The following is a 12,641-nucleotide window of genomic DNA, read 5'->3' as shown; positions in this document are numbered from 1 at the left end:
GTGAGTCTAATTTTCATCTTACGTTCAGTCTTCCCGATGTATAACTTGCCACACGGGCATTTAAGGGCATATATGATGTTCGACGAATCACAAGTGGCATTAACTCTCAATTTAATTTCTTGGCCTTTCATTGGATGGTTGATTTTGTTTCCTTTAATCACATTATTGCAGTGTCCGCAATTATAGCATGGTCTAGTTCCTTGGTAGATTTCAGAGATGGAGGTTCTTGGTTGAATCATTTCTCCTAAGTTTCTTGATCTTGTAAATGCGAATAGAGGAGGTTCTTTAAAACTCTGGTTGAAATCGGGTTCTAACATGAGCATTTGCCAATGTTTAAGGATGGTCTTTTTGTATTTGTAGCTTGTGGTTGAAAATTTAGAAATGGCAACTATTCTTGTTTGCTCATTCTTTAGACTGGGTTGTAGAAGTGTTTTTCTATCTTTCTGGTCAATTTTACATTTTGATTGATCCAAAATGTGTTGTGGATATCCTCTTTGTTTGAACTTGTCTTCCATCTCTTTTAATCTTTTTTGTGATGTGCTGGGTTCTGATGTTATCCTTTTAACTCTAGCCATCTGAGAGAAAGGTAGGAATTTCTTTAAATTATGCTCGTGAAAACTACTGTAGTGGAGCATATTATTGCGATCTGTGCTCTTGATGTGTAGATCAGTTGCAAGGCCCTTGTCTGTACGAATGATTTTCACGTCTAGGAATGCAATGGTGGTATCTGACATTTCCCAGGTTAATTGTATTCTCTCATCAACTTGATTAAATTGTATAAGAGCCTCCTGTAGTTCATCTTTCGTGCTAGACCATAGAATAAAGATGTCATCTAAGTACCGGATGAAAGTTTTTAGATTTTTGACCCATCGTTCGTTGCATAATATGTGCTTTTCTTCATAAAACTTCATGAAAAGGTTAGCATAGACCGGCGCGGCCGAATTGCCCATTGCTGTCCCAACCAGTTGCAGGTACCATTGGTCATTGTGTTTGAAGTAACTTTGGTAAAGAGAGAAAAGCATCAGTTCCATCAAAAATGTTTGAAAATTCACATCAAGATCTGTGTTCATTAGTGCGTTCTCTATGGCTTCTATGCCCATTGAGTGTGGTATGCTGGTGTATAATGATTTTACATCCGCTGTGCATAAGATTATGTTGTCGCCAGGATCCAACCTGATGGTCTCCAGTTTTGTTAAGAACTCTGTAGTATCCTTTACATATGTTGCCATAGTTTTTACTACAGGCTGCAGATATTTGTCCAGTAGTTGACCCACTGGTTCATGTATGCTGTTACGAGTGGACACTATTGGTCTTAATGGAGGGTCTAGTAGGTTTTTGTGAATTTTTGGGACCATGTTTAGAGAAGGACTTTTAGGGTTTTCTTTCAGCAAGAATTTTTTTGTTCTATCATTAATAGTTCCCATTTCGTATGCTCTTTCCACGATTTCTTTGAGATTTTGTGAAAATTCAGTGGTTGGATTCTGTTCAAGTCTCATGTAGATGTTTGTGTCTCTTACATGTTCCATAACTTTTAGTTCATATTGTGCTCGGTCCATTATCACGATTGCACCACCTTTGTCTGCTTTGGTACAGATTATTTTCTCATTGTGTGATAATTTTCTGAGGGTATCAAGATCCTTCTGAGTTATATTCTTGTTTGTATGTCGTTGATATTTTAATTTGCTGAGATCCTGTTTCACCATTTTCTCAAACATATCAATCGTTTTGTGGCTAACAGGAGCTTGAAATGAACTGCTTGGTCTGAGTCCTAGTAATTGATCCTTCTCTTGAGTGGTCGGTTTAGGCAAAACATTATCAAAAAAATGACGTAGCCGGAGTTTACGCATGAGTTTGTAAAAGCTCACCTCTACTTCCAGTTGATCCGTTGTATATGTAGGTACAAAGGATGTGCCTTTCTGTAACAATTGTATTTCATGTTGATTTAATTGATGCTGGCTAATATTGATCACTAATTGGTCTTTGGAGTTTTCTTCAGATCTTTCTTGGTGCCCGTGGTACTCCTTGTTGCTGGTGCTTCCTTCTCTTTCTCTTTTTCTAACTCTTTTGTTTTGGCCTCTCCTGGGTCTCCTTTTTGAGATTGACCCTGGTCTAAAAAATGACTCTGTTGTGTTGGAATCTGGGTGGTCGGTTGTGTGTTAGATCCAGAATCGACGACTTGTTGTACGTCACCACTGGTTGATGGTTCAGATGTTTTAGTTGTTGTTCGTTGTTGTCTAGTTCTCTGTGTTGAATCACTGTCAGAAGAAGATGTTTCGGTTTGTGATGTGTAGGGTTTATTGGCTCTCTTCCTTGAATAGATTTCAGCCCAGGTGTACACTTCCCCTAGGCAATAGTCTAATGTATCCCTTTTATACTTTCTGATTTTCCTCTCATTCAAATCCTTAGTATGTTTCTCCATTTGAATATGTATGTCATCCAAAATCGTAGTCAATTCCTCTTCCGTTGATAGTGTAGATAGTTCATTTTGTGTTTCAACTATTTCCTTGGTCAATTCCTCCAAAATTTCTGATAATTCCTCGATGATCAGCAGGATAAGATCAAGCGAACATTTGTTTAATATTTCATACCATCTATTTTGAAATTTTTTGGAATTTTTGCAGAGAGACGGTTTAAGGGCAATCCTGAGACCGCGGGGTATACGTTGATTTTTGTGGTATCTGACCAATGTGCTTGCATGCATTTGTTGATTTATCTTGCGTTTGAATAGATATATTAATTGTCTTATATTTTGCTCCTTAGTGCGTGTGTTGGACTCCTGTGATAGTTCCTCCCTAATGAGACCATATATTCTGTCTGCCTCATCGGGCTTGAAAGCAAAAGTAGAGGCCCTGGCCTCCGTGCTCCGAGAAATTTCCTCGTAGTTGCTCATTGTGCTCTGAATTCGACGTTAATTGATTGTTTTTGTGCGTGCTATCCTTCCAAATGAGGTTTGAAATTTATGAACAGAAATTCGTATTAGGATAGGATGCACAGCTCGTAAGTGTGAATTCGTACAATTGGGTTCACCTAGGGTAGCGTAGATACCCCTAAAAACGCCAGTAGTAAGAACGTAAAAAGTGATTCCAGAAGGACACTGGGACCATCCCCTAGGGAACACCTTAATTTCCTCTTATGGAGAGAAGGAAGCACCAGCAACAAGGAGTACCACGGGCACCAAGAAAGATCTGAAGAAAACTCCAAAGACCAATTAGTGATCAATATTAGCCAGCATCAATTAAATCAACATGAAATACAATTGTTACAGAAAGGCACATCCTTTGTACCTACATATACAACGGATCAACTGGAAGTAGAGGTGAGCTTTTACAAACTCATGCGTAAACTCCGGCTACGTCATTTTTTTGATAATGTTTTGCCTAAACCGACCACTCAAGAGAAGGATCAATTACTAGGACTCAGACCAAGCAGTTCATTCCAAGCTCCTGTTAGCCACAAAACGATTGATATGTTTGAGAAAATGGTGAAACAGGATCTCAGCAAATTAAAATATCAACGACATACAAACAAGAATATAACTCAGAAGGATCTTGATACCCTCAGAAAATTATCACACAATGAGAAAATAATCTGTACCAAAGCAGACAAAGGTGGTGCAATCGTGATAATGGACCGAGCACAATATGAACTAAAAGTTATGGAACATGTAAGAGACACAAACATCTACATGAGACTTGAACAGAATCCAACCACTGAATTTTCACAAAATCTCAAAGAAATCGTGGAAAGAGCATACGAAATGGGAACTATTAATGATAGAACAAAAAAATTCTTGCTGAAAGAAAACCCTAAAAGTCCTTCTCTAAACATGGTCCCAAAAATTCACAAAAACCTACTAGACCCTCCATTAAGACCAATAGTGTCCACTCGTAACAGCATACATGAACCAGTGGGTCAACTACTGGACAAATATCTGCAGCCTGTAGTAAAAACTATGGCAACATATGTAAAGGATACTACAGAGTTCTTAACAAAACTGGAGACCATCAGGTTGGATCCTGGCGACAACATAATCTTATGCACAGCGGATGTAAAATCATTATACACCAGCATACCACACTCAATGGGCATAGAAGCCATAGAGAACGCACTAATGAACACAGATCTTGATGTGAATTTTCAAACATTTTTGATGGAACTGATGCTTTTCTCTCTTTACCAAAGTTACTTCAAACACAATGACCAATGGTACCTGCAACTGGTTGGGACAGCAATGGGCAATTCGGCCGCGCCGGTCTATGCTAACCTTTTCATGAAGTTTTATGAAGAAAAGCACATATTATGCAACGAACGATGGGTCAAAAATCTAAAAACTTTCATCCGGTACATAGATGACATCTTTATTCTATGGTCTAGCACGAAAGATGAACTACAGGAGGCTCTTATACAATTTAATCAAGTTGATGAGAGAATACAATTAACCTGGGAAATGTCAGATACCACCATTGCATTCCTAGACGTGAAAATCATTCGTACAGACAAGGGCCGTGCAACTGATCTACACATCAAGAGCACAGATCGCAATAATATGCTCCACTACAGTAGTTTTCACGAGCATAATTTAAAGAAATTCCTACCTTTCTCTCAGATGGCTAGAGTTAAAAGGATAACATCAGAACCCAGCACATCACAAAAAAGATTAAAAGAGATGGAAGACAAGTTCAAACAAAGAGGATATCCACAACACATTTTGGATCAATCAAAATGTAAAATTGACCAGAAAGATAGAAAAACACTTCTACAACCCAGTCTAAAGAATGAGCAAACAAGAATAGTTGCCATTTCTAAATTTTCAACCACAAGCTACAAATACAAAAAGACCATCCTTAAACATTGGCAAATGCTCATGTTAGAACCCGATTTCAACCAGAGTTTTAAAGAACCTCCTCTATTCGCATTTACAAGATCAAGAAACTTAGGAGAAATGATTCAACCAAGAACCTCCATCTCTGAAATCTACCAAGGAACTAGACCATGCTATAATTGCGGACACTGCAATAATGTGATTAAAGGAAACAAAATCAACCATCCAATGAAAGGCCAAGAAATTAAATTGAGAGTTAATGCCACTTGTGATTCGTCGAACATCATATATGCCCTTAAATGCCCGTGTGGCAAGTTATACATCGGGAAGACTGAACGTAAGATGAAAATTAGACTCACAGAGCATAAATCTAATGTACGTTTAAAGAACGCAAAATCAACCGTTGCTATGCATTTCATGGAAGCTAAACACAGCATTGCCCAGCTCAAATTCATGATCCTAGAGACTATTAACAAAATAGAAGGAAGAGACAATACAAAATACATTCTCCAAAGAGAGAATTATTGGATTTTCAAATTGTGCACGCAGAAGCCATTTGGTTTGAATGATAGAAATGAATTCTCATGTTACCTGTGAATTACAATGTAAACTGTAAATTTGCCCATGTGTCTTGTAAGTTTGGTTCTCCTGTTTAGCATTTACCACACCCATATTAACGGTCATTCCAAACCAAGTCGTCAATAGCACCACTTACGGGAGCATGTTTCTGGAGACCGCTCCTCATGCTTACCGGTTCGATACCACGTCATCCACTTTTTGTCCAAATTTCCTTTTTATTACCATTTTTTCAGTCGTTTCATACACTCAATTTACAGCGTTTCATTTACTCATTATTTAAAGTTCAGATAAAGTTGACACTTATGTGTGGCACTTATCTTTGGCACGTACAAACCACGATACGTGTAATTATTTCTAGTCACTCCGGCTCGATAGTCTTTTTTCTAACCTCATTACCCACGTGATCAGCATCGCGTTTCAAATAATTAACCGAACAGCAACAATGTTGCATTGAGAAATCTAAAATTGCCGTGAGCACGGACCCTCTGACTAGCGGGCACACTCACGTTTGAACACACCGGTCTTACCGAATATCAGGTTAGTGCATCTACCAAAACGCAGCAGATACGCCACATTTTACATTTCGCGTCTACATAACTCATTACAACCCGCGTTTCTCTTTTCTCTGTAACAGCGCTAATACACCGGTTGAGCAGTTACCAAATCACTCAACAGACATGTGAGTTACTCATCTATAGTTGATTGGCTTTTTTGATTTATGGTTCAAACAATGTTTCGTTTTGCATAACCGGACAGATGCACGTTTTGAAATCATAAGAGGCTTAATTGAATGAACTGTATAATGTTATATGGAAGGTGGTGACTTTGAATATTTCTTTTGTTACAGCATTATTCCCTGATGAAGGGCGTATAGTACAGCCCGAAATGCATTGGATATTTTGAACTATTATGATGTCTCAGGAATTAAGGTGTCACTCATGCTTTCCAATGAGTGAAAATATGAACTAAATCAATATGTTTTGAATCAACATTTAATGAACTTTTGATCAATAAAAAGAAAAACTTGACGCATTTAACGTTGTGGAATCCTCTGTCCATAAGAGGAAATTAAGGTGTTCCCTAGGGGATGGTCCCAGTGTCCTTCTGGAATCACTTTTTACGTTCTTACTACTGGCGTTTTTAGGGGTATCTACGCTACCCTAGGTGAACCCAATTGTACGAATTCACACTTACGAGCTGTGCATCCTATCCTAATACGAATTTATGTTCCATAGGTTTGCCATCTACTTTTTCCCTTGTAATATCTCGAGGACCTACCCCCCTCGATTCATCTGTAATGGGACCAGCACCTGGGTTGGGATCCGAATTATTACTCATACCCGACCCCAATTTCTCGCCACAATGCCCGATTGATGCTGGCCCATGGGTGGTCTTGGGTTATCCCCTTGCCCTTTAGGTTCCCCTTTCATAGTTCTATCCAGTATCTGGGCCTGGGTATCACGAGCCTGCAACCCCCTGTACTCAGTGATAAAAATATCAATTTGGTCACATTTCTTTCGCAGACCTTCCACACAAATATTTAGAGTATCAATAATGTCTTTGGCCAGGCCCACTAATACGGGCTCCAGTCGAGATGTAAACATTTTTTCAACTAGGTCTTCCAGGTTTTTTGTGGAATTTGAATCACTCTATTGTGGCATGGATACGGGTTTTGGGGGCTTCATACATTTCTTAATGTTCCTGCGTTTCCCCCTTTTTTGTTCGTCCACGGATCGCTGGGGATCACCTTCAACCACAGGCAGTTCAGCTACAGATTCATTCTCCATTTGCCCATCGCCGGGTTTAGTCACTTCCTTAGGGGTTATTATGACCACCTCAGGTTCTAACGGTATATGAGGCATGGGTATGATGCTGGTATTAACAACTTCCTGATCAGTGACAGGAGTGGCCAAGCCAAGTGCTTTCTCTGCGATTGCAATTTCTTTGCTCAAGACGCCCACCGCAGATGTTAAGTACAATATGATGGATTCTGACTGTCTTGGAACTTTAGCTTTCTTGCCTTCCTGTTCACCATTACTTGGTTGTTTTCGCTTACCCATATTGCAATGTAAAGGGGGTGGTCCTACCCGGCCTCCTCTGGGACCTGATGGCAACAGATGGTCCCGCCCTTGTCATGGGCTTCTCCCGATGCCGCCAGCGCGCGTCCCACGACGCGGGAGGAGCTGCTCGCTTTTAGGCGCCTCCGGGCGTGGAAGTGGGTGGTGGCAGGCGGCGTCCCCGTCAGGCAGGGGACGCTGGGAGTTGTAGTCCCTGCTTTCTTCCCTCTCGGCGGCCGTGAAAACCAACTGCAGCAGCGGGGGAGATCAACGATGTCTGCGGGACCCTGGGCAGCAGCTTCAGTGGTAGGTGTTAAAAATTGCCCCCAAACGAGCTAGAGCCCCCGCTCCACCGCAGGAGCTGTTCGCTTTTAGACGCCTCCGGCGCGGAAGTGGGTGGTGGTAGGCGGCGTCCCCGTTAGGCAGGGGATGCTGGGAGTTGTAGTCCCTGCTTTCTCCCCTCTCGGCGGCCGTGAAAACAAACTGCAGCAGCGGGGGGATATCAACGATGTCTGCGGGACCCCTGGGCAGCAGCTTCAGCGGTAGGTGTTAAAGATTGCCCCCAAACGAGCTAGAGACCCCGCTCCACCGCAGGAGCTGCTCGCTTTTAGGCGCCTCCGGGCGCGGAAGTGGGTGGTGGCAGTCGGCGTCCCTGTCAGGCAAGGGACACTGGGAGTTGTAGTCCCTGCATTCTCCCCTCTCGGCGGGCGTGAAAACCAACTGCGGCAGCGGGGGAGATCAACGATGTCTGCGGGACCCCTGGGCAGCAGCTTCAGCGGTAGGTGTTAAAGATTGCCCCCAAACGAGCTAGAAACGATATGAAAGTTTATCATAATTAAGCCTCCCAGTTTTCAGTTTTTACAGATTTTTACCGATAAATACAGACAGAAAACAATGTGAGTCGTCTGTATATATTTTTAAAAGCTAAAAATACAGAAAATTGTTCTTTAAGTGAGTGACGTTCCATGCGGTCTGTTGAGAATTCCAAGATAAGCAGATAGATAGCATAGGAGTTTAGAAAAAAGGTTAACATAGCATTATATACAGGCATATGTTAAAATATATTTGTAGTAAATTGCTAATATTTACTTGTGGGTGTAGTATTTTAGTACTAAATCTGTTTTATTGACAGAACACAATCAGTGGAACATGAGCAGAACGCCTAAAACCCACTGGGATGGCTAGCTGCAATTTGGGTATACCAGCAGGGCAACAAACAAAGCGAAACTTCTTAGAGATTAAACACAGCAAGCCGCCAATAACCCATCTGGGCCTGCCGCATCCACAAAGGAAGAAATAGTAACAGTTAGGCGGTGCCAAGGACAAGCAGGCAGATCAGTGAAGAAACAATGAGTCCATGGTATCGGGAATGCGACCTGCTGAAGTCCGTAGGCTCTAATAAGTGTTCCATATTTGAACAATAAACATAACCTAGAAATAGAAAACAGTAAAAAAAAAATGGAAACCCATCCCACCCCCACCACCTCTGTTCCCTGAGCATAAAAGAAAATCAAGACATGCATGTCATTCCGTGGGCCCTATGTGCTACAGAGTCATCATCTCCGGGGAGGGAAAAATCCGACAATTCAAACACTTATGGGGTGGTTGCAGTGGCATCTGGAACTAAGTTCAGGATACTGAGGTATTGCGGCCAGGTCAATTCTCGGAATTCAGTGGAGAGAATAGTTAGAAAAGAGGCCCAAGTTTTGGCATAATCTTTACCCTTCCCTCCCACCACCATGGAATGTCTCTCCATCGCTAGAAGATTCCATAGTTGGTGTAGCTAGCTTGTGTGATCGGGTACTTTGTCTGATTTTCACCTTGTCAGTATTACCCTATGAGCAGAGTTCAGTGCAAGTGCCATCTGTCGAGCGCAAGGGAAAGGTTATCGCAATGGGGAGGCCTAAGAGTGTGTAAGCAGGAAGCCGGGGCATGGAAGTGTTGAAGGCCAGGTCTATGTCATCTAGGATCTGTTTCCAGTAGCGGGTTAGATTGGGGCAATGGCAAAGTAAGTGAAGAAGAGTCCCGGGAATACCGCACCCCCTCCACGGAGGCCGTTACATTGGGATTGCCATTTGACTAGCTTTTCGAGGTTTAGTACCATAGCTAGCAATTTTAAAAGCTGTCTCAGTGTGGCTCACGGAGTACGTAGTGTAGCGTGACCGGTAGAAAATGTCTTCCCACTCCTTATCTGACAATTCACGCCCTAACTCAGTTTCCCAGCGTTTCTGACTGGCAGTGCGGGACCGTGAGAGGGCTGAGGTAAGGAAGGAGTAGATTTCGGAGATACAGCTTTTATCATCTTTTTTTGGTAAGTATCCATTTCTCAAATGGCTTAATTGGCCGGAAAGCTAGGTGACGTGTCCCAGGTTCCGAAATCCAATGTATCATCTGGGAGTGTAAATAATATCAGTGGCGGGTAATTTTTAGCCCGATTGTAGGTTCTTAAAGGGGATAAGGCCCTGAAGGTAAAATAAGTGCCCCAATCATTTATACCCCGCCTCCACCCACCTCGCTACAGCCTTGGCGGGCATTCCGGACGGGAAGGCGGGATTTGAGAAAAGCAGGGTCAGGGGAGAAGGGAATGAGGTCAGGTTGGCTCTCTGGGAGACTCTGTCCCAAGCTAGCATTGTAGAGTGTGTGACTGGTGAGGAGTAGAGTCCCCAAGCGCGGGCCGACCTTAGTAACCAGGCATGATGTGGTTGCCCGTGACCGTCTGATCCATGAATACCCAATATTTTTCTGTCATGGGACAGTTCCATTCCACTAAAAACCCTAAGAGTGAAGCATGGAAATATCGAGTTATATTAGGGAAGGCTAGTCCCCCATACTTTTTGGGTTGTTGGAGTTGGGTTTTGTGTAATCGTGGTGGGATCAGGACCCAAATTAAGCCCTCGATTGCCACCTGTATTTGTCATAGGGCGTGTGGCGGGGGTTCCAGTGGCAGAGTTTGGAACAAGTATATGGCGCCTGGTAGGGCAATCATTTTAATCACGGATAATCTCCCAAACCACGTGAGGGGTAGGCGATGCCAGAGGTAGATGTCCGCGCGGATTCGGGATAGCGCAGAGTAGTTCACCTCTGCTGTTTTCGCTAGACTCTTGTGCAGAGTCAAGCCAAGGTACGATAGCCCTCCGGATACTCAGGCACAGGGAAACTGAAGCCGGAGAGCCTCTTCCATGTGTTGGCTAGTGGAAAGATTGAGTACTTTGGATTTCTGTGTGTTTTAAAGCCAGAAAACTGATTGAATGTCTGAAGGTCCTGCATGATGGCCGGTAGAGAGGACAGGGGGTGTGCAATTGAAAAGATAATGTTGTCTGTGTATAAGCTAATGAGGTGATGGTCTAAACCAAAGGGGATGCCCTGTGCTTGGGGGTTAGCTCGAAGTCTCTGAGCCATGGGCTCCATATATAGAGCAAAAAGTAGGGGGGAAAGGGGCACCCCTGTCGCGTTCCACGTCCCACTCCAAATTGCTCAGAGAGTAAGCCATTGACTCAAACAGCCGCCTGGGGGGCGCTGTAGATGCTCGCAATCCAGCATCGGAATCAGGGTCCCATCCCAGAGCGTTCTAGAGTGACGAATAGATACGGCCAGTGCACAGGGTAGAAAGCCTTTTCTGCATCGATCGCCAGGAGATGGCAAAGGCGTTTAGTATTGTCTCCAAATTACCGTCCTGGAATGAAACCAGACTGATCTGGGTCGACTAGGCCCAGCATGTGGGGGTTCAACCTATGTGCTAAAATACTGGAAAACAGCGTTGCCTCTATGTTCAACAAGGAGGAATTACAAAGTTCAGGGTCCTTACCCAGCTTGAGGATAACCGATATAGATGCCTATAGCATAGAGGGGGTGAGGGATCCCGAGTCCGCGAACGAGTTAAACAGGCGGGTGAATAGAGGAGCTAGTTCAGCACAGTAGGTTTTGTAAAAAAAGGCACTGAAGCCATCCGGCCTGGGGGCCTTCTGGAGCTTCAGCCGGGTGACCGCAGAGATAACTTCCTCAATGCGAATAGGGGCATCCAGGACGGCAGCTTCGCTCTCGGGCAGAGGTGTCACTGCAGCATCTCTCAGGTATTCGGTAGGATCGGTCAGCAGGGATGGATCAGCAACATAGCGGGAGTGGTAAAAGGAACGGAAGGATGAAACTATTTGGGAGTCACCAGTTAGGAGTCGACCGGACACATCACGCAGCGATTTAACCGAGTGAGCTTCTTGCTGGCTCTGCGAACAATGCGCTAATATCCGGCTCCCTTTATTGGAGCCAACAACATATTTATGTTTTAGGTGGATCACAGCATGTTCAGCCTGGTCGAGGTCCAAACGGCAGAGCTGAAGGCGCTCCTTTTCTAGCTGTCGCCATATGCGGGGAGCACCCGTGCGTTTATGTATGGTCTCTAATATTTTAACGGTGGCCTCAAGTTCCGTGTGTTTCTCCCGTCTGGTGTTATTCTCATAGGCGGCTTTAGCAATTAAGGCACCTCGCGCTACTAGCTTAAGTGCCTCCCATACCTAAGAGAGTGCTGTGTCAGCCCTGTCATTAGTTGCATCAGTAATGCATCGCCTGACGTCGGTAACCACATCTGGGGACCTGAGCAGGGAATCTCGCAGGCGACAGCGCGGTTTGAAAGCAGGACGCGCAGTGGGGAAGCGCAAAGCTAGGGTAATGTGTGCGTGGTCAGAGAGGGCCCGAGCTTCAATGGTAGACTCTGTAACCAGGGCCCAAGCAGCTGGAGTAACTAGGAAGTGGTCGAGACGAGCATAAGTTTTGTGAGCGGCCGGGTAATATAAAAAGTCTATCTCATTAGGGTGTAGAAAGCACCAAGCATCTCTAATCCCCACCTCTCACAATCACTCCCTTACCTTCACTGAGAGGGCGCCGGCGCCGCCAGTGCATGAGCCAGAACGATCCTGCTTGCCGTTCATCATGAGATTAAGGTCGCCCCCTACTACTACCGCTGGGTCTGGAGAATGCAACACCTCAGCACAGGCCTCCAACAAAAACTTATCTGGTCGATCATTAGGGGAATAGATGGAAGCAATAGTGCAGGAAGAGGAACCGACGTGGAGTCTGTTATATTCTGTTCATACATTTATGTTGCTATATTCCCTTTTGCATTTCCCCTGTGTGGATCTGGTGCCTGGAATGTATGATGCGTGCCTGCATCTTGCATCCTGGGTTCCAGA

The sequence above is a fragment of the Lissotriton helveticus genome, chromosome 1_2, assembly GCF_964261635.1.
Source record: "Lissotriton helveticus chromosome 1_2, aLisHel1.1, whole genome shotgun sequence".
In the NCBI taxonomy this organism is placed as follows: domain Eukaryota; kingdom Metazoa; phylum Chordata; class Amphibia; order Caudata; family Salamandridae; genus Lissotriton; species Lissotriton helveticus.
The sequence above is the reverse complement of the archived record's forward strand: the minus strand, read 5'-3'. Positions refer to the sequence as shown.